Raw genomic sequence first — 23,947 nt, forward strand, 5'->3', positions numbered from 1 at the left:
TGTACCTGTAAATCTAGTCATGGAAGATGTAGTTCTTTTAGTTGATGATGGTAAGCAATTATCTGTGAGGAGTGACCTGACACCTGGGGAAAACCCAGGGGTCCAGGATCTGGGACACCCTCTGTGTCATCTCTCAACTCAGCAGCATTACTCAATGGAGAAACAGGCCTGTGTTTATGGGAAGGAGACAACTTGAATCTGCTTCCATCTCTCACATGGATACACGGAAAGATGCATGTGAACACAAGACCTGGAACCAGGAGCTTACTGGGCTGAATTTCAGACTGTTTAGACCATGGTGTTGGCTCTCTCTGTTGTAGCTAATCAGCTTCACGTTTAAGTAAGTTCAAAGTTCATCAGAGCTTGGGTCTGCTCTCCCTTTATTTGCTCCTCTGACTTCAGAATTAAGCTAAGCAAAGCAACTGGTCACAAAGATGTGGAACACACTGGTTACAGACAGATCCTCACAGCTCTGTGTAAGGAAGCTTCCCCAAATGATGCCCATGATCCTCTGTTTGAGCTTGAAGAGGTCAGAGAAATCCAAGGTATTTAGAACAGTAGATAGGGGTGCCAGGCACATTTCTGGGTTCTGAGGATATCTGAAAATCCCATTCTCTGCTTGATACTAGGGAATCATTCATTATTCATTTACAGCTTTTTGGGTGTAAAATGTGACCCTGAAGTTACACTGAGCAGAACAAGCAGTCCAGGACATGGGAAGCACAGCAGGTCTGACTGATCTTGCAGGTGTTATTTCCTTGGAGATGAAATCGAGGGCTGGCACTCTGTTCATTGGCAATGATTTTTTCCTAGGCAAACTACCCTGTGGTAAGTGTGGCTAATAAAAAGCAGCAAAGAAGCTATAATACAGTGGGATTACTCATAAGAATAAAATTAAAATCTCTCTATTGTTTGAGCACCTATACTCTTATAAAACAATGCTACCCTCTCATAGTTTAGGCATCTCTCCCAAAACACATTCTTCAGTTTGTTCTACATGACTGTGAAATGTTAGCTTTAAATCCAACAGAGAAAAAATTAACCCTGGAAGCTGCTGAGCATCCAGAATTCCCATTAGTTCTGACCTTCTCCGCTGTGTATTTCAGTAGAAAATAAAAGACTTATTTACTAACCTTAATTATCAGGAAACAGTTTTCCTAAGATAGGCTGCAGATGGCACTTCTTTACAGAGATTGACATATATTCCTCCGAGTCCTTGCAACTAACAAAAAGTTTGGTTTTCATTAATTCCATTTCTGTGTCAGTCTACAGAGGCAAGCAAAAGAAAACATTAGTCAGGAACTGATCTACTCTAATGTGCCTCGTGTTCTCATCCAGGCCTCTGCAGAAGAGAGCTCAGAGGCTGAGCAGTACCACAGCCTCTGTCCACAGCTCCTAGTATGGCCACACCAACAACATTCCAAGGTTTGAAACACTAATGGAGAATCAATGTCTAAAAAATACTAATCACACAATTCCTATCTTCATGTACAGTGGAAACAATTGGTATTTTATTTCTGTACACCACAAACAGAAACCAAACAGAAACCAACGTTATTTACAAGACTGTCAGAAGGGGAGACAGCTTTGTCAAGGCTCTGAATATCTCATCTCCACATCCTCATATCTGCAGCCCAAAGAAAAACTTGGAAGCACTGTAGGTTGTTGGTGTACCCAGTGATTCACTGCATGAATTCAGTGCATTTGAAAGATCTCTGGAAGGTCAGGCAAGTTTTAAGTTTGGAAATAGGCTAAATCTTCCTTTGTGTTAAAGCTTTGAAAGATAAGCATGAGTAAATCTCCTGATGTGATGAGTGAACACTGCATCAGAACACAACAGTAACCTCTTTTCCTCTCAGCTAGCAATGTACTTCAGTGGGTCTCTCATCATCCTGGAGGGTCTCTTCAAGCAGGTTTAGGGTTCCAGTACTAGACAGATTGACAAATAATTTGATATACTGGAGGTATTTCTCTACTCTTGCCTGTGAGCCAGGGCAATTTATTGAAGTAAGAGAGATTTTAAGGGGAGTGAGAAAACCAAGTAGTTTAAGTAACATAACACAGTGCCTCTGATCCACATCTATAATGATTGCTCCCCTCTGGATCAAGCCTGATGACATTTAGCTTATCATGAATATGCCTGTTCATACCTGATAGACAAAACAGAGAATGGAGGAGCGGGCAATTAGCTACAGACCAGCGAGGAACTGGTTCAAATTCCCACCCCAGGTTGCTGATGGAGACCAAACAGGATAAATGTCATGGATCTGCATTCCTGACTGACCAGCCACAACGGTCTGATGGGACACAGGGCAGCTCATGAACTGTGTAGAAGCTGCAATTGCTGTGTTGTCATTAGAAAATGGAACTGTAGCACAGAAAATTTGAGAGTTACTGGCACTTAACCAAGGCTCTTCCAAACTCATGTGTAAGTTTTCCTCCTGAGAAATGACAAATGATAAAGCAACAGTAAAACAAACTACAAACAAAGAGAAAGATGCATCAGCATGCAAAGTACCTCCCACGGAGGAACTCCTCTAATCTTTTCCCTGGCATTCCTCCACCTCTCTTGATAAAGCAAGCAGATTTCTTTGGGGATGCTCTTCAGAAATGCTAATTTATACAGTATTTATTGTACAAGTAATAAAGGACAAAAACAGACAAAAATTTGCAGTTATTTTATTTGCAGGAGGCCATATACTATGTCAGTAAATTCTCTACCCTCCTTTAATGGTTTCCTAGTCATGCAGTATGAATTTGGAAAAGAGTTCATATTTGCAAGTGGACAAAATAAGGCTCTCAGCACAGCTTTCCTGAAATGGTTCTAATAATAGGGGGTGGCAGATAGAGAATGTTTAACACCTTTTGCTGATGCCAAAAGTCTTTTTTCTCTTTCTGCAATCTTGATTAAGTGAGAAAAACTTGGTTCTAATTAGAAGAATTAGTCACAGAAGGATGACAAAAATGTGGGAAACTAAAATGTGGAATAAATTGAAGAGGAATTACTAAAAGGAAAAAAGATCCGAAGTCCAGTAGGTGTGATGTAGATAGAAGAAAAAAAATCAGTAGGAAAACAGGTGCTTTCCTAAAAGGTTATCAGAAAGAACGCAAGGTCATTCTTTTCTTATGCACTGAGAGGATCAGATTAAGAAACATGAACAAAACCACATATTTATCAAGAGACAAAAGAGATAACAAAAATGAACACTTTCAAGACTAATTTTCTGATTAGTATCTCCACAGAGGAGAAATACCAGAGGACATAAAAATAGGTCTATATGCAGATAGACCAACAGAAATGAAGCAAGGAAATACATTCACTTCTCCAGCAACTGATTAAACTATCTGTGTGATCACTAAAGTACACTCAGCCCTGCAATATCTCAGCATTGCCAATCTTACAAAAACAACAGTCTCAGGGCTATATTCTTCCTACAGGACAGGCCAAGACAGCAAATAATTTAATTTTTTGTTTGTTTATTAGTGTTTTATTAATTCTTATATTTCAGGAGGTTAATAGGGATGAACTAATGGCAAGAGATGGGTTTGAAATTTCCACTGGGACTAATAAAGCTGAATAACACATTAAAAATTACTCCCCAAAGCCAATCCGGGCTGTCACAAGATTTAGCCACCTGATAGCAGGGCAGATTATTCCTCACAAGCAACTTCTCAATTGAGTAGCATTCTCATTAAAACAGGAGTATTAGTAGTAGTAGTATTAGTAGTAGTATTATCTCATAAATAATAGAGTAAATAACACATGACATTATCCATTATATTTTGTATACATTCGAGTCTTGTTAATCCTTCTTGGGCCCTTGAAACAATATGTCCAGAAAAACATTTTTTAGAGATGGATGCATGCTGCCACTTCTACTATTGCTTAACCTAAATAATAGAAGTAATTATGCAGAGGAGCTGCATAATCAGCATCCCAACTCTCACAAATACTTTTACCACTCATGTTTCAGAAATGCTTTAGGGAAAACAGTATCTCCACTGCATAGAACACAGGAGAGAAATTAATAGGAGCTGAGCTGCTGATGTCCCTTCCACTGAAATAATTCTCCACTTTTCCAGGTGACCCAATGAAAGCCTTAGCTGCCTTATTCCATTTTCTCAAAACCAATGTAATTACTCTTGAAAAACAGACAGCCTCAGCCTTTGTTGGTATGTTTTGATTGCCCTACAGCAATAAACAGCAACAAATATATTATTATTTGTTGTATCTGACAGGTTAATTTGATTACAGAAATCTCAGTGAGGGGGGAAATATATCATAATCTACTAATGTCATAGCCTAATAAAATGTCCAATTTGCTCCACAGGGTCCCAGGGGCTCTTCAGTTAAAAGTGTTTGCAAAGTGTCTGGTTGTAAAATTAAATGAGGACAAAATCTTAATAATACTGTACAAAATACATATGAAACTTCTTGAAAATGAGAGAGAACAGAAAACATTGCTGGAGAGAACCCAGCGGAAATACTCTTCAAGGAAACTCTGGTCAGGATAAAAGTGAAAAAATTTGCCTGCAAACAAATTCCTGCTGGGGCAAAGGAAAAGCTAACAAACTAACAAAAAAACCCCAACAAACAACAAAACAGATTATACACAGATTACTATTGGAAAAAGAAAGGAGAGAAACAGCAATAAGGAAGAGTGTGAAAAAAATACTGACATCTGAAAACAAATAATATCAATAAATTACCAGATATATTTCTGCAGAGGTACCTCCCCCCCAAAAAAACTGTGACACAGTCTTTGGATAGATTTTAAACGTTCTTTTGAATGAAGAAGAACATTTCTATAAGGATTTATAGTTCATGGGCCTCAGAGATCAATCGTTTCATCCATTAGATCGATGTTATTTCAGTCTATGTGTGCATTTAGGTGAGGATTTCTCCATGTGTATCAGAACATCAGGACACGATGAGAGATGACGTCTTGATAGGTCTGGATGTTTCCAGGATTTTGACTGAGGCACGAGTTGGTTGCTTACATTTTCAGATGAGTGTTTGCTGACAGCAGCACATCAAAAAACCCCTGCTTGGTCTTTAGAGGTGCCATGAGATCTATTTCCTCACATCATGATGTAAGGAGCTACACCGAGACAGACAAAGTGATAATTAAATATAATAGTCTCTTTACAGGAAGGAAACTCTTCAAAATGTCTATAGCTCTTGCTGAGACAAATCAGCTCCCCCAGTTTTGGCACAGCTAAACCCCTGCTGCAAGCAGGTCGCTGATGTTTTAGATGTCACGTTTCAAACTGTGCCGAGAGCGCTGTTTTGAATCGGTGCTCAAAGCAGAGGCAGCAGTCAAGGACCATCAGCATTCCCAAAGTTAGAGCCACCTGCCCCTTTGTTACAGGAGCACAGAGGCTGATTACGCCTAAGAATGCACCACTCAGGCACAAGGAGGAAAATATTCAGGAATACACTGGCTTCAAAAGTTATATCTTTCCTGTTATCTGTGAACCGAAAACGGCAGAAAGCCCGACTGACTGGATGAGCAGGTATTCCCCAAACCACTACAGAACCTAGGGAATACAGGGGGTGAGAGTGGGACTCAGTTATGGATATTCTCTACCAGAAGAAATGTTCTTAAGGGAGAAAACCTCCTGGAGCATCCTGCCATCCCAGGATTACCATAAAAAAACTAAAAATTCAGCATTGTATCCTTTTTTCTTTCTCTTTAGTGGTGCCAGGCTCTTGCTCCAAGATTTGTTACAAAATTATCATTTCTACCCAAACCAGTCATTACAGTAATATTTTTCATTCATCCAATCCATGGCACAATCTGTAGCTACAGCCTAGAATCACATTTACTACCATATACCAAATTATTCAGCTCAACAGTGTTAAATGAAAACAATGACACATCCACATATAGGATAATTATACCAATACTAAAGGAACAGAGAGAAATTACTGGTATGCTTTTCCCTTGCTCCCCACCCCCTCCAAAAAAACCCTCATAGAAGTTGTAATCTTGGTCCTATGGGGACTCCACATTTCCAATTTACTTTTTCAAGCCAGAGAAGGGTACTATTAGCAATTAGGAGTAGGAAATCAATAAGAGCCTCATAAAGAACAGTTTTAACAGGAGGATATAACAACTTCACCTATTTTTTCAAGTAATAGTGCTGACAAGGAAAAGCTCCTGTGGGCTTGGATAGCTTTTGACAGCCTGTTTAGCTGCCAGGAAGCTCGGGGCCCAGCAGGATCTGTAATGGATCCACAGAACAGGCCGTAACTACATCCAGTTTGTTCAGCAGCTACACTTGTTCTGTTTCCTGTACCTATAGTAATAATTCCTACGCTTTTCCCCCATACACTAACACAGCATGTAAAATCCATATATGGATCTATCAGAAACAAGGATCCTGGAATAAAGCTTTTGACAGCCCAGCTCATACCACAGATTGGGAGTGTGAAGAGGGTGGTAACTGGGCAGAGTGATTAGCACTGATGACAGGTTCTCTGTACCTGCTTACAGGGGGAGAAGGCGGAGAGCTTTGAAAAGCCCTGTACTTTCACAACCTTGCAGGTGTGGAACTGGGGTGATTCAGATGCAGTTGCATAGTGTAGTACACTATATTTAAGAAGGGTGTGTAGAATGTGGAGCATATTTTTCAGCATCAGTTAACAAGTTTCATATCATCAGGACATTGCTTATTGGAAACTGTGCTGAGGACTGTAAGACTGACCTGTGCAGATCAGGGGGAGTACTGAAGTCACCCCAGCTAAGAATGTAGCTCCCAACACTATCCAGACAGATCACATCCAGAGGGAATACATCACACTGGAATACAAGCTCACAATCTGCTCTGAGAGATTAGTCCCAGAAGACCAAAAATCTCTTCTAACTCCTCAAATGTCAGTGGTCCTCCCTCAAGTTCATGCAAAAGAAGAGTAAATGTTTAGGGAACATCATGCAAAGATCACAGATAGAATGGGAGATGCACATTCCAGAACACTCTGGGTGTAGCCCAGAGGGACAGTTAAGAGTTTGAGCTTCCATTTGTGCTTGCAGATAAAATTTGATTTGAATACTTTAGAGGGCAAGCAAATCACACATTTATTTTTAAAAAAGTAATTTGATGACAATACCAGTGAGGCCCTTTCAGTTGTCAAAGGAATAGCACGTGTTTGCTGAAAAACTGTATATTTGCAACTTGTTTGTATTCTTTCCATGTCCTGAAACATTCATTTTAACACTACATTGCCACTTTGAAAAATTCTAAGAGATTTCCTACCTATCAGTAACAGGAGTTTCTATAAGAAAGCTGAACATCCAAATTAGGAAACACATAAAAAGCTACTTTTACATGTTCATACATTAGAAGTTACCTCACTTGACTGAAACAGTATTTAAATTGTACTTTCTCTAAAGAGATCACAAGGGGTAGAGAATAGTAATCATTGTTGTACAATCACAGGACACCAAACTGATTTAGAGTGGCTATTGTTTTGCTACTTGTTAATGATTCCTTAAGAGTCCAGAACAACTGGCAGTAAGAGAAAGGAGACTTATTTTACCATGTAAGACTTTTCATCATGATCAGATGCTCCAGTGAATCCAACACAGGGCCTCAGACCATGTCAGAGCCAAGGTGACGTTTATGAGCAAATCACTGTTAAATAACATCCATCAAGACAAACTTGTTCAACATTTTGGGGACAGAAGGGGATACCTTCACTGTCAGAGGTAAGAGGAGTAAAGGCAATTCCCTACAGCCGCACAAAGGAAGCCTGCTACTAATACTTGTGCATCCATAACAACGGGCCAAGAAATTCCCACGTGGCTGAAGTCACCTCCCAAATTGTGGTGGCAGATTTTAAGTCCCAAACTGCTCGAAAATAGTGCAATGCAGGCCCAGATTTCAAGGCTTCCCTTCTCACTGCTTAGTCCCTGCTCCATGCTGGTTGCTGCTTTGCCAAATACGCATTGGAGTCCCACCAATAACAGAAATGTTGTCTCTCCCAGTCTCAGGATGCTTTTTGCCACAGCCTAGCATATTGTGTTTGAATGGGAGATCAAAAATGGGACAGTATCCAGGCACTCATGAAGCTCAACTACCCTTGCAGTAGTTCAGTGTTTTTCCTGACATTGAACCTGGAAAAAAGCTAATATCAAACTTCTCCACAAACTTCTGCATTATACAATTGTCCTGATTTCCTGCTTTGAAGAGGAAAACACATGGATATAAGGACACAGATCATTTGAGGACATCCTTTGGTACACTGTGCTAGCAGCAAGCACAAACTCTGCGATGGCAACATCTCTGCTGAGGGCACCCAGGGCTGCACTGGCAGAGCACAGGTAGCAGGCAGGGCAGGGAGCCCTGCTCGCACCTGTGAGGCAGCACCTGGCACACTGTGTCCCACCTTGGGCTTTTTGTCAAGTGATACTGATCAACTGGAGAGAGCTCAGGGAAGGGTCACTAAATAGTGAAGTGCCTGTACCACATGGCATATGAGGGGAGGCTGAGGGTCTGAGTGTGTTCAGCCTCAAGAAGAGAAGGTTTGGGAGAGGAATCCAGTTGTCATAATCAAACATTTAAAAGGCAATTACACATAAGACAGAGACACTTCTTAGAGGTAACAGTGCAAGGGCAAGAAGCAATGGTCACAGATTGTGGCAGAAAAAATCACAAGTGGATATAGAAGAAAAAAAATTCAGTATAAGTGCTCAAGTCTTGAAATAGGTTGCCTAGAAAGACAGAAATCTATGTTCCTGGAGGTTTTCAAAATTTCTTGGACAAGGCCCTGAGCAATCGATTTAGCTTTGAAGGTAGCCCTGCCCTTCATGGTCTCTGGAGGACCACTTCAAACTAAATTATGTTATCTGGAGATCTCTGACACGTTTCCTTTTCTTTAGGTCTTCCCTGCTGCATAGGGCTGTTTGACAAGCTCATCTCTGCACTCAGGTCTACAGGCTCACAAGTCAGAGTTTTGATGCACATTCTCACAGTTATGCCATGGAAAAAGGCAGAAGTGTCATATACTCATTTTTTACTAATCACTCACTGCCAAATCCTTGAGGCAAAGGCAGTGAGGTTAGTGAGTAACCTTGAGGTTACTCACTAGTAAAAGTGAGTAACCTTGAGGTTATCAGGCAAAGTCCAATAAAACCTTGGAGAAAGCAGAGTGTACCTTGGTGCCACACTTCATTGTGACTAATCTGAGCAAAAACTGTGTATGAGCTGACTGAAACCATACCAGGGCTGTGGGTGCAAAGTCTGGGAGCTCCTAATCACTGCTCTGTTCCTGCACAGATCTCTCCAGAGCTCCAGGAGAGGTGCCCAAAAAAAGTCTGGACAAAGTTGGCAATGGACTTCATCAATTGACTGTAATTGATTTATTGCACTTAATTGTTGATGGATGACTTGGCAACTGAGGCTACATATCGCAGTGATACATTAGCCTCACCCCGTTACAAGAAATTCAGCACTTTTTTCAGACAGCAATGTTAATTCTGCTCTCAAATACAGAAATGATGGTTCAAAATCGGTGGAATGCCTGAGGATAAGGTGCAGTAAGGACCCTGACTTCCCTTTGGCTTCTTGATCCCAAAGCTGAACATGCGTGACCACAAGGTGTCAACAATAACTCAGGCCAGCCTTGGGATCCTGACTGACTGTGGTCCTGGACAGCACTTGGGAGTGGCAACTAACAGTTTATACTAGACAAAAATTGAGCCACATTCACTTTACTCCTCATTTTTCTGCAAGAAATATTTCCTAGAATACAAGTACAGTGGATTTTTGGCACAGAGCACCTGTGTAGCCACAGTGGATTCTTCACAAGAAGTTTCTAAGTGCTTTTCAGTATTAGTATGAAAAAAAATTAATGAATACAATTTAATTTCTAAAAAGAGAAGGAGGAAGAGGAAGAATAGAGCTTCCAGATTTTAAGAACAAATTGAGAATGACCAAAACAAAACAAAACAAAAACTATCTATAACCACAATTCTTGTTAAACTCATTGTGAGCTAATTATAACAGAATACACATACTAAATCCAGAGAAGTAAAAATTAAAATTACTAAGATATTAAATCTGAAACCAATAGAAAATACTTCACTTTTTCCTTTCCCACTCCTAATTTTTATTGTCATATTCCAAATAGACCTGTTGGAAAATACAGGCCTGATCTTTCCTTGCTTAGCAAAGACTTGTCTTTAATGTGATTGATAATGTACAGTAACAGGAGTGGTATAAACAGGTGCTCAGTGGCTTAGGAACACAAGAGATGAAAACATACCCAGTCCTGCCCTCTCCTTACTCCAGCTGTACTTCGAGCTCAGTGAATTGCAATCCCTCATTTCCCCTCCTCATTCCCAGTTATGTCATACCCATTAGCTGGAGACTGCAAGGCTGTTTCATGGAGGTTTCATGGCACTAATGGAGAAAGTAGATGTTAATAGCTAAAATTTTGGTTTTATGAATTATGTTTCTAGGGATTAATGGCTTATGTTTCCTTGGCAACAAACACATCATGTGCTTTTTAATAAGGTTTGTACATGAGCTGTGTACAGTACCATGCCAGAGATCCCTGCTGATAAGGTTTCTAAAACATGAATACAGAAGAGTGGATCTACCCTTTGACAAAGCAAGGACCACACTGGCAGAAGAGCAAGAGCCTTCCCTAGTCTTTATAGAAGTGCTCCAACTGCAGTTTCCTGCTTTTAGTATCTAAGTCCTTATTCATGCAAAGACCATCTTCACTTACTTTACATCAGTAAATTTCATTAACTCCGTGGTTATCCCCTTAAATATTCTACAATAAAAAAAGCAGCATAATTATATTCCAGGAATTAAATTTGTCCAGTAAGGCTGCACTGTGGTTTATCTGGAAGAAAGCTTGGAGAAAAAACAAGTTACCTATCTAATTTCATGTTTTTCTATGGAACAACTTGTTACAGGAAATAGGCTGCATTCTGTTACAGAACTTCAACATGCTTTGTGATCCACAAGAGGGTATCCACAGAAAAAAACCCCTAAATTACACAAACTATACTGGTGAAAAAAGAGACTTGTGTTGAATATGCACAGATACAGCGAACTCCTGTGGCTGAAGTCAGCAGAGATCATCACAGTGCCACTCTTAAGCACCTCAACATTCTGTTTCACAACAAATATAAAAGCTCCACGTACAAGTCTGGAAAAGTTTAGTGATAGAGATGAAGACTTTTTTTTTAGTATCATGTCCATGAAAGCAACCATATAAGTCTTGGCTGGCTCCAACCTTCCTAACACTATGACAACAGCAAAGGTAAAAAGGGGTGGGACACCCTAACACAACGTGTCAGGTAATTAAGTCATTTATGTTCTTAGACTGTCGTTCACATAGTAGCTGATGCAAGTAGCAGAGTACAACCATGCGATCCATAAGCACCTTAAAACATTTACTAACCAGTAATCCATGCAGTGCTCAGAGTTAAGGGAGCCTGACATCCATTGGCATCAGGACTGAAAAAAAGAGGAAAGTTACAATCAGCACTCATCTGTTTGGCTTATTTATTAAAGCAATCAGAAACTTAGAAAGAAACAATTACAAACATGGAAAAAGAGTGTTCTATTGTTGCATCTGAACCAAGAAACACAATGAAAGGATTATTAAACATGTGGAAACAAGATCTAATAGATAGGGAGGAAAAGAGAAGGTGGAAGGAGCACCAAAATTTACAATGGAACAATTAGTATGGGAGACATCTTGCAAATCAGACTGAACATAATTGATATTAATAGATAAGGTGTGCACTGAACCAGTACAGGTGGCACAGGGAAGGAAAAATACAGCAAAACTCTTACATCAGGCAAGCTTGTGTAGGCAGAGAACCCTGTCTCGTTTCTCTCCCATCACACTGGGCTCGATCAGTGTAATGAGGACTCCCTGACTGCTTCTGCACCAAGCTGAGCATCACCAAACATTTAGAATGTTAAAACAAAACTGCCTCTGTTTGCTGCTTCACAAGATGGAAGAGAATGACACTGAAAACCGACCTTGACACTGCACAACAGAGCAGCCCCAGCTTGCGCCAACCCTGCCAGAGCTCAAGAAGCATTTGGAGAACATGCTCAGGCACATGGTGGGATTCTTGGGGTGTCTTGTGGAGGGCCAGGACTTTGAATCAATGATCCTTGTGGATCCATTCCAGCTCAGGATATTCTATAATAGCAAAAGTGTAGAGAAGACAATTTCTATAAAGCTTGCAAACAGATACATCAGCCACAGTTTCACCTGTGAATGTTGCTGACATCATTCAACCACTGGAAATAAATCATTATTCCCAGTTTAACAAAGCATCCAAGGCATAGCAGCTCTCTGCTTCAGAACAGAATTGCTCTCTACCCCATCAATGACACAAAGGATGAGGCAGTCAAGAACCACCAGCTGCAATGCCATTCTCCAGGAACTGAAAAGTAAATTGATTTCCATGATTCAACTGCTCAAATCAATACTCACCCTCCCACTCCTCCTGTACACACACAGACACTTTTCCTCCTTTAAAATAAACAATATTATCTTCAAAGTTAAGGAGCATTACTGTGTTTAATCTGGCATAAATACATTTTTCAGTGGAAAACATTTTCTGCCTATTACTTTATCCAATGAAAAGTTTGTCATCAGTTCTTGTGACGCTGATCATGGACAGCTGGGGTGACAATTTTGCATTCGCGCTCTTCACCCGCTAGGGAACTGGTTCTGAAATTTTATGCCAATTTATGATTTGAATCATGTCCATCAACCCAACATCCCAACATCTCTGTGTTTACAAGACTATATGAAGGACATAAAACATAATTTCCCTGGGATGTGGCACTGTCCAAAGTTATGACATCACTCAAGAGGCAGTTAAGGCCACTTTAAGAAGATTCTTAGTGAAAATTAAAAATTGACAATTGGCTAAATACTAAATTACTAATCACTTTTTGAGAAAACAGTTTGAAGCAGCAAGAACAAATGCATCCATTAACAAGGAGAGTAAGTAGCTTCATCTCAGTCCACAGGCAGTAAAAAGAAATTAAAGCCTCCTGTGTAGAGACTTGCAGGTGTGAGTTACAGCCTGCTAAGGTATGTGAGCCATAAAGATATTGATAGCCAAAACACTCTGAGGATGAAAGCACACACATCAGCAATGGAATGTGCTCCTGCATGGGCACTCAGGGAAAAGCACTTCTTTTGCCTTTATTTGCATATATAACACGATGGATGGACAGCCTGGGGGTTTTCTTAAAATCCAAGGAAATCCTCTTCATTAAATTACTACCAATGGGACCTTCTGATATTGTTGCCCTGCAAATGAAGTTACAATACAAGGAAAACAATAACTGCCTAAAGCTTTGCTGCTGGGCTCCACATGATTTTTTAAACTGCGCATCCAGCTCAATTAATCCTCATCAAAGATAGCTTCTGATGGCTGCTAAGGTAAACAGTAGCTGTTTGTCCACACCAATTACAGATTTTGGACATAGACTGTAGTGTTCATACCATTTACAAATTCTTTTCCCACATTCTCAACACCCAGAGCAGAATATATGCTGCCTAGAAGTACTGAGCTGTTCATTTTCAAAAAAGCACAAACCCACACACATATAGAATCAATTTACTTAGAAAACATAGTGCCATCAGTGAAAGACACCTTGAATTATTTTTCCTTAGCAATAGAAGAACAACAAAAGCAAATCTAAAGCCTCTATTTCCTACCACTCATCATTTTAAAAACATTAAGCTTCTGAAACCCATCCCTGTGTTTGGTGTTTGACCATGTTCCAACTCCCTGCCTTAAAGCAAAGGACACTTGGTGTGGTCCCTGCACAGGAAAGCCCAACACCCAAATGACACCCGCCCTGTGGAACCCAGGGATTTCAAGGAGACGAAGCTGATGTGTTCCACAGGGTTGGCTGTTGAAGGACATGTCAAACTTTCATGAGCACAGTGGAAGATACTTATCAAGTGAAATAATGATCCCAAAGGGCACAGAACTGCAGAGATTGAAGGTAAGCAGGGGCAAAGTGCTCTGACTTTATTGTTTATTGTCCTTTTTACTGTTTATTGAATTAGTATTTTTAAATAAATATAAATAAACATATCTCAGTATGTAATCCTCATCTAGGATTATACTATATATAAGAACCTACATAGTTTGTATGAATTCCTCTAAAATGATCCTTAACTTGTACATCTAATCTTATATATAAGCTTATAAATTTTATATATACTTTATAATTTACTTCATATCTAATTTTATATTTATAAGTTTACGATCTATATCTAATATAAGAATGCTGTATTTATTTGTAATGCCACTGTATCAAGTCCAAAGGTGTTCTGATATCACTACTCTTAACAACACTGTCATAAACAACAAGTAACACAGAACAAACCCTATTTATACATTTTATGATTTGGGGTGGGGTTTTTTTATTTGCACACTTTTCTTACACAACCTAGTAAGAATAAAAAAATAATGAAGGATGGAATAACCACCTCATGCTGTTCTTTCAATAAATCAATGTATTTGCAGGAAAGAATGAGAAAATAACTCATTAAGGAGATAAAGGTGGGCTGGGAAGTACTCTGTTAGCTGGGCTAGAGTGTCTACAGACACAAGTTTTTTCGAAGTTCTCAAGTTTACTGCAAAATAAGTTAATTCCAAAATTCAAAAATATGCTTTAGGAGCACAGATCCTGATGTACTGTGGCAGTGTAAATAATACTGAGTGAACTTTCTAGTCCCAGCACTGAAATACATCCTGTCCCAATGGATATCTGCCCCCATTCTGCTTGGCCATGATGTGGAAAGGGACAGTCCTGCAGCCTCTGCAGTCTCTCAGTGAAAGCACCAGTTTGAGTCACAAGTCACAAAATCACCCACTGGGAAGATGTTTGTAGTATCTGTACTTTAACTTATATTACTACTGTGTAAGTTATTATATTTTAGAATAAAACATAAGAGTACTGATTCCAGCTAGGCAGAGTGTTACATCTTTTAGACGTAACTAAAAGAGCGCCTAAGTGATTTCTGTTAGCTGCTTAAAATCCCAGATGAACTGTTTTTGTTATAGTAACTAATGATCACTAAATCTTTGGGGTTTTAACGAGCAAGATTTTATATCTCTGAGTACAGTACAGAGTGAATTCTGTGCAAACAAAGTTCTCCAGCAGATGGAAGCACTAGCCAGCAAAAGCTGAGCTCTCACAGGACTGTCCTGCAGCACCACAAACCAGCTCCACTGGTACTCACAGAATTTCACCATGTAAAAACTCCAAGTGGTTCACACTGGTGGAAAACAAATCTATAATTCTGTACCCCTCGAGATCTCCAGTATTGCTATTGCAGAGCATACAATTATTATTTAAATATTTACAGAAACCTGACACTGGTGAAAGTCCAGAGACAGGAAAAGCTGGAATATGAATCACAAACGTGGATTTCAGGTAAAATTTACCAAAACCCCATAAGCTCTACCAACCTTTTCCCACACATCCCTGACAGTTAAACAAACACAGCCAAGTTTCTTGCTTTCTTTCTCATGTTTTACCAATAAATGTCATCCAAACATAAATGTTTAAAATGTACTTAAATACAATAACCTCAAATTGCCAGGTAGAGTGTTGAAATAAAACAAACCCAAGTTCAGGGGTCATTCTGAAGTTCAGTTAACAGAAAAAGTAACACAAGTGGCCATTAATAGTAGGATAAAATATCCCTTCAATTACAGATTCAGCAGCATCCCAGACGAGTAACTGCAAGGTTGTTCCAGTCCCTTAAAGCCCAGGAAAGGCCGTGATTACTGACACGTATTTTACAGTGATTCAAGTCCCTTTGCTCACCATGAACAGAACAGCCTGATCTGCAAACCCCACCACTGTATGTTGATAACTAGACACTGTTACCAAACTGGAATTCAAGAATTTACATGCAGATCTGAAGCACAAGCAAGTGACTATTAATGTCTCACTTGATTGTTGGGAACACCTGAGCACAGACTGGCTGCTGCTTTCCCCCTCTATGAGCTGTTCTGTTCCTTGCCATCTGATTAAAATTAAATTAAATTATTTCAGGTATGAAGGACAACTTTCTTTTACAGTTACTCTGGCACAAAGGCTGAGATTTCTTTGTTCAGTATGCTGAACAAATAAACAGTCAATCAGACAGTATTTGTAAAGCATAAGGAGGGGAATCCAAGATAAACAAATATCAAAAAACCCCAACCTCTATCCCCTTGCTTCCCCCCACGCCTAAGTGGAAATTCTGTTCCCTGCCCAATGAAGTCACGTTCCCTCTTCTGGATTTTTCTCCTAGTTATGCCAGAACTGAGATGTTATCCCCATTCCAGCCTACTCCCAACATTTCTGGAGTCCTTGATTTCAATGAATAGTTCAGGTGCCCCAAAACTCCTCATTACCTGGCCTGCCACCAGCACTCTCCATAGCTTCTTTGACTGCATTCCTGTTTGCAGCTCCACAGTAATTGTAAGGATTTTGATTTTCAGCTTGAAGATGACTGCACACAGTGGGGCCAAAGAAGGGCTCATTCCAGTTTCTAGTGATCTCCAGAGCATCTGCAGGGGTTCTGAGAGCAGAGACTTTATCTGAGATGTGGAGACAGACACTTATACATGCATAAGTTGACTAACATGCCCTAGACATGTAATTCAGTCAAATTGCAGAAAGTTTGGAAAAGCTTATTTTCATTAGAAGTTACTTATTTATCCATAGAGCAATTGCATGTATGTTTATGTATATACACAAAAGCTGCCAGAGGTACAGATCTACACGTCACGAACAGTGCTAACCACTGTTTACTTCCCCACATCCTTACATGAATCACACACACTCGCTAAACTTGTTCTTGCGTACCTTTCTCATCTCTCCTAGCTGCCTCCTACTTCTTATTTAACCTCTGCTTCATCTTTCACACAGGACATTTCTGGGAACTGCTGGAATTATTAAAACAAGACAGGTACATGTCAGCAGTGATGAAATAGAAATTGGGAAAGGTAGGAAAGAAGTGGAAAACAAATTATAGACACGCACAAAGCCTGGTGTAGACGCAGCAAGCTCAGGCTGTGACATTCACTGTTACTGCACCTCTGATGTCTGCTGGGATGAATACTGGGCTGGGCTATTTATCTCAGAAACCAAAGGAACCAAACAGGAAAAATCAAAGAGCAGTAAAAGCTGCAATTCCATCTCATGCAGAAACACAGGACAATACAGCTTTTCTCCATTTTATTGTGGCTTGATGTTCACAGTAACATTCAACAGCAGAAACAAGTGGGCAAGATCCCAGAGACCAATGGAAATGGCCCAGCCGGAGAATGTTACAGGACGTAAAGCAATGGGGTCTTTGAGTCACAGGCGGCCCTCCCTGAAACACAAAAATATAAATAAAAGTCTCTTCTTTATTCCAGTTAATGGGAACATTTCCTGGCACCCGTCAGATGACAAACCCTTCTTCCCAGTTACCTCAGCCAACTCAGTAACCACGGCAACTGCCTCCAGTGCAATGACATCATATGGTTTCCTAGGCAACTGTTCCCAGTGCAATGATGTCATGTGGTCACCATGGCAATGCTCCATGAGGCCAGGAAGAAAGTATTTTAAGTGGGAAGATAGGTCAGAAAGGACAAAGGAGGGCTCAGGGAAGAGCAGGATAAAAGATAATTGAGGTAAAAATATGAACTTTATAAGAGGGACAGATGCAAGAGAAAGGAATGGATGGATGGACTGGAAGACAGCCAGAAAACAAAAGAAGAAAAATTTTAAGTAATTTGAACTATGATTTGTTTTAAAAAATCTTAATTCTATAACTGCTGATATGTTATTTAGGTCAGGATGCTGAAGCAAAGCATGCATGGTCATAGGAAGTTTAGGCATGGTTGAAATACTGATTTACTGGAGGGACTTCTGAAAATCCAGAAGAAACTGTCAGAAATCTCCAGAGATACTGAAGGAAATCCCACTACATAGAATATATAGGTACATTTTCTAATATATTTCCATTCTCTGATGATTACCCAGGGCTCTGTCACAGCAATGCCAATAACCAGGTATTGCTGCCACACCTGTTCAGGACTTGAAGAGAAGATTTCTTTGCCCTCTTCCTTCTGTTCTTTGTACTTGAAGCCAAATAATAAGAACCTGGCCAGCTGGCAAATGAAAATGTGTTTTCCTTTTACTGAAAGCTCCTTCAGACCCTCACCAAGATGGAAGAATGTCCCTTCTTTCTAATTTTCTAGATTAATTTTCTTTAATTTTCTTTAATTTTAATTCTGTTATACTCTCATATGTTTGAATTTACTGAATACAAATACCCTTTCTGCATTCAATCCTGTTTTAGTTCTGGACAGTCTCAGCCAGCAGACAATGTTACTACCAGCTTTATGTTAAATGGCTATAAAACCCCTGGGAAAAAGCTTCTTGGCAATAAAAGCCCAGCTTTATTGATACACAGTGTTTTATCCGTGTACACAGCCTTGAGTGCAAGATAAAGTAACAAAAAGCTCTGCCTTCTGAGGACAGCCTGCAGGCTAAAAGCTTAGGGCAATGTTCTTGAGGAAGCTTTCAAGTCCACCACACAGTTTTTTTCTATCCAGCATCCAGCAAGGCATCCTCACATAGTCTCTCTCTAAAGCAAAACCTTAATATAATTTAATCAGCACAGTAATTGCCCCCCACCACTCTTTTCAGATGGAGTTAATGTAGAATCAGATCTAGGGATTGTGATTTTAACATTGCAGTTCAGCAATGTAGGGTTGCAGCTGTGACATCTTCTACTAAAAGTGACTTGTTTTTTACAGTTGAAGATGAACTTCTAGTGGTCTATTCAGACCCAAAATTCAAGTAATGTGAAGTTTAGAAACCTAATTTGAGCATGGCTGCAGATGAGATATTTGTCTCAGACTAACCCACAGACTCTCACAAGTCACTGGCAGCAGTGCCCATCAGTTCAGCTGTCTGTACAGTTCAACACAAAGGAAAAGAGCAGATTTCTATATGAAGGACTTTGTACAGTTCATCACAAGGAAACATTTTTGTACCTCAAGACCTCATGCAGATTGTTGCTGTTACTCAGGTAGCAACAACACGTTTAATATGCCAAGCACTTTCCAAATCCCTACAAAGGCAGGCATTAGGGCTCATAGGTCCAACTCCTTCAGAGCAGCCCACTCAGTAAATCTCCAAGGCGTTTCATTGCAAAACCCTGCAGTCATTAGGCTGGAAATTTTCCATGTGCTTAATCACACACAGCAGAGTGGGAACTGAGAGAGGGAAGAAAATTCTCAGAGATAGGCAGCACTAGCAAGGATGTGGTGGCTGAGGGAGAGAAACAGGAAAAGGGGAGGAGGAGGAGAGGAAAGGGAGAATAAATATTTCACGCTGCTGATGAGCAGAAACACAAACACCAGAGACAGACACAAAGAAGGCCAGCAGCGGTTTCCCCAAGTTATTCTTCTGTCCTCATACACTTCCTCCCTAAATCAAAAGATATTCATGGAGCAGCCAGCTGCACATCTCACACAAAAATCAGGCTAAGCTGGGTATTCTCAGACAATCAACAGGTCTCATCAACCAGTTACATCTTCATGGAGTTATCAGAATGTATTTCTGCAGGGGAGTGGAAGGATATCTCAGCAGGGTCAGCAAAAAATGAAGGGAAATTACTCCTAGAGAAGAAATCAAGTGGGAAATAGGTGGTGAGGACTGTTTTGATTTGTGGGTTGGGTTTTTTCAGGCTGAGCTGTGAGACTGAAACATCTGCCTTAAGCTATGCTTCAGGCTGCATTCTTATTTCAAAAACTAGAAATCTTTAAGAAATTGTGGCAGAATGAAAGATAACGTCCTTTAGTTTGACTTCTGATAAATCCCTTTGATGAACAGTGATATATGCAAACATTAAGTAAAACAAAATGAAATGCTGAGAATTTACTTACAAGGGAGAAAGAGGAAAAAATAGATTACTAATGGCCAAGCAAAACCAAAATCTATTATAAATTGTGTTGCCTTAAGTAATAAAGATTAATAGGCACAAATATCTAATTCATTACCACAATAAGTTCCATGCTTTACAAGTGAACATACAAGTTATAGATGAATTAAAAATAAGACAAATTCTGCTCTGATTGGTACAAGACAATAAAGATCACACATAATAAAAGAAATGGTAACATGCAGCTCACCAAAAGGGACAAAGTATTATAGTGAGGAATAATAGTAAAACTGGCATACAGCTGTCCCAGAAGCTGCTAAAAGCTTCAGCTCTCAGGACAGTTAGCCCTAAAAAAGTAATTGATTTTTAAAAATGAACATTGAAATAACAGAAAGAAAAATAAGACTTGTTTACATTGAGTAAGAAATAAATTATAAGGCCAGAAAATATATTTATCATCAGGAATTAGAATATAGGTTGAATAAAATATCTCCTGGGTATTCCTAACTTTGTGTCAGCCTATCCACCTGCTAATTAGCACCAAGACATTATTGTGATTGCACTGGGATAACAGGATGAATAATTCATTATACCTTATCCAGAGATCTGGCACATTAGTGGTTCTTAATCCGTTCCTAATCCAAGGATTCAGCATAATCTTTATGGCAGAATTAACAACACATAATGTGTTTAGTAACAATTTAAAGCAATTGTCTTAAACACAATTAACACTGGGCTAATAAACTCAGCTAAAGCTGGGCTTCACTAACCTAAAAATAATAGTTAATTCTGACCCATTTCAGCCTAGGCTCGTGGCCAATCTCAAAGTGAGGAAGTGTCAGCTGTGGAAACCCAGAGAATGACTCAGCAGTGGTACCAAAGCATGTTCATCTCTTAGCAATGTTGGGCTCTGATGATAACGATGACAGGAAAAGTCTTAACTTCCCAATCCTTCCATACCATTTTACAGCCCAGACAGGCTCAACAGAACTTGTTTCAGAAGAGGCAAATAGCAGTCCTTACACAGCTTGAGGTGGCACAAGAGAACAGAGGAGATGTTCCTGCCCTTTAAAGACATGCTGGAATTTCGCTCACCCCACGGATGACCAGCCAACAAACACTTGGAGAGACCTGGGCCATTTCCTGCCAAACGCAGGCCTGGCCTTCTGCTCCCTGCTCTGGATCTGGGATGCAGTCACAGGAACAGAGATGATTGCTCCAGGATGCCTCTGGCTGCCATGGAGACAGGAAACCACTACAGATGGTGGCCAGGCTGCCCCAGCACGGTGCCCACACCTTGCATCCCTCTGGGTGGTGCTTTAAGGCCCCACACCCTGGGCAGGTGTGTCACTGGAGTAACTGGGTTGTACTTCAAAAACAAATAACCACCTGGGATCTGGCTTTTTGCTGGGAGTCAAAACAAAGTAAACATGGACAAGCACAAGTTTCTCTTTGCAGAGAGAGAATATGATCCATTTTACTCAGCAGGGAAACCAGTTAATCACTGTCATCCCTCTACTTCTCTGCCCTCTGCAAGAGTCAGATGTCCTTTTGTGCTGTGAGGGCACAACAACAGCCACAAAGCATGTTAGTAAAATGCTCCTCCTGCCAACCCCCTACAACTCCTGCTTCCTTCCAATGTGCCTTACGTACTTGGGAATGGAATCAACGCTTTACTACCATCCCTGCTCTTTCAGTAGCCTCTGCTGGAGAAATCCCTGAATAAAGGACATTCCTCAGATGCTCAAACAGGGATGCAGTTCTCTAAATGCCACAAATTTTATAGACAATTACTGCAAATATAACTGGCTTCTATTTCTAATAACATATATGTGTTACAGTGCAGATACTGTAACACGCGTATCAGACAACGAGGCCCGTGGAAAAGAAATATATATGGACAGATTCTTGATAGATGTTTCAGAGATGTTGATTTCTCCAGCCGCATGGCCGGAGCTCTGCCGAGGAACTCCTGCAGTCCTGGGACCGAGGGTCCTTGCCCGTGCAGGGACACACAAAACAACCAATGGGGAACGAGGCTGCCCAGGGGCAGGGCCCCTCTCCCAGGACCACATGGCAGGGCGAGGGCCCCAACATATATGTTTACTATAATTTATAAATAATTATTATATCTAATATTTATAACTGGCAAAACACTGAAAGTCATATGGACAGTGTATGGACAGTGTTTCTTCTCTTAGACATGTTGTTAAACCACTTAATTCTTCAGAGATGGAAGAGTTCAACTACTATTAGATTGAATCCTAAAGTGGAATCGATCACATTCTCAAATTATCTGAAAATAGCTCATACTAATTTAAGTACATCACTGTACATAAGCGATTTTTTAATGATCACCTCCATAAAAAATATATATTCACTGCTGAAGTACTCACAGTACTTTGCTTTGGTGCACTCTGGGGTTTATAAAAACCCAACTGAATGAAAATAATTCATCTGGCTATAATGTTTGAGTTGGGACTGACCAAGCTGGTTCATAATCATTAGTTAAAATCATTTAGACTAAAATATAAGACAACTAGTAACACTGAAGATTCAGAAAAAAGAAATGTGTATACTTGAAGTGTATGTATTTATATATATAAGTGTATTACTACATTTATAGTTATGCAATATTAGATCACAATTGGCATAGGAAAGAGTCATAATAAACACTGTTATTTCTAACAGATGGTTCAATTTCTAACACCAACTAAAAATCTACCTGCCCTGAACTCAGTGTTCAGAAAACATCTTCCTTTATCTCAGAAATCATTAAGGCTCAGACACTAAACCATCTGCATCCATGGAACTTCAAGTACTTTAGGCTTGTTCAGAACAAAATCTAAACATCTTCTGTCAATTATGTGTATCATCAACTTCACATTCTTCAAAATCTGCCACTGATTTCAAGGAGCTACTTCAATGAACCTAAGACCTATCCAAATAGGTTTCTCGTGTTGTTGAAGTGTTTTAGCCAATTTTCCCTGATCAATTACGTTAAATTAATTCAAATATGAGGTGGGGACAGAATTAAAAAACCACAAGGATCCAAAGCACTGGAATATTTTTCCTGTTTTCTCTCTGTCCTTAAACTCGAACTGGTTTATTGAAAGATTTCCGGTTGGTCCCATGCTGACAGAAAATGTTTTATAATGACATCAGTTTTCACTCTTCTAACTTCCATTATCACTAAGTCATTCTCTTGTATGACTTAAAATACAGCCAAGACTTCATTTCCCTCAACCTGAAGTGTACTCACATAATTTTTTTCTAGATTATTATAAAGCAGCCTATTGCAGCTGCTGGAAGAGGCCCCAAGAGTAGGTTAGGAAATACCCTCACGCTCCTTTGGAAATAGATTTGGCTCTGGAAGTCAGTCCATCCAACTTACAGATGTAGATCACAAGTGTGAGTATTACTGATGGAAAACCACAGCCAGAAGTTACAGCAAGGGAAAGGGAATGTGGAAAAACTGTTCAAATTCACAGTGAGACCAAAGTAGTAAGAGTGAATTGTTACTTACCAGAGGAGCTGTGGTCCTTTCATATGTTATCCATATGGACAACCAGTCTCATCACTCTTCTTAGGGTTTCTGCTTCCCTAGAATCTTCACATTCTCAGTGCCATTGCTTATGCTGAAGAACAGCCTCTTGGTACATAGCTTAGTGTCCCATAGCATTAGCACATTTTGTTCCAGTGGGTTCAATAGGGTGTGGGTGTGTTTGTACTCTGAGAGGTGAACACAACCATTTCTATAAAACTTGAACATATTTGAGCAGATTAGGACATAGATTGAAAGCATCTCTGTCCCTATAAAGACCACATAATTAATTTAAGGGCTGACTGTGCCATAGCTTTCAAGTTCCTTTAACACTACAGAAAATGCTGCTTTACTGTTAGCAGCTGTCAGGTTGCTAAAAATTCAAGGATATGTACAGGCCTTGTTAATATTATATCAACACCCTCAGAGTGACTTAATCTGTCAACAAGGATTGC

The sequence above is a fragment of the Coloeus monedula genome (genome assembly GCF_965178545.1).
Source record: "Coloeus monedula genome assembly, chromosome: 18".
Lineage (NCBI taxonomy): Eukaryota > Metazoa > Chordata > Aves > Passeriformes > Corvidae > Coloeus > Coloeus monedula.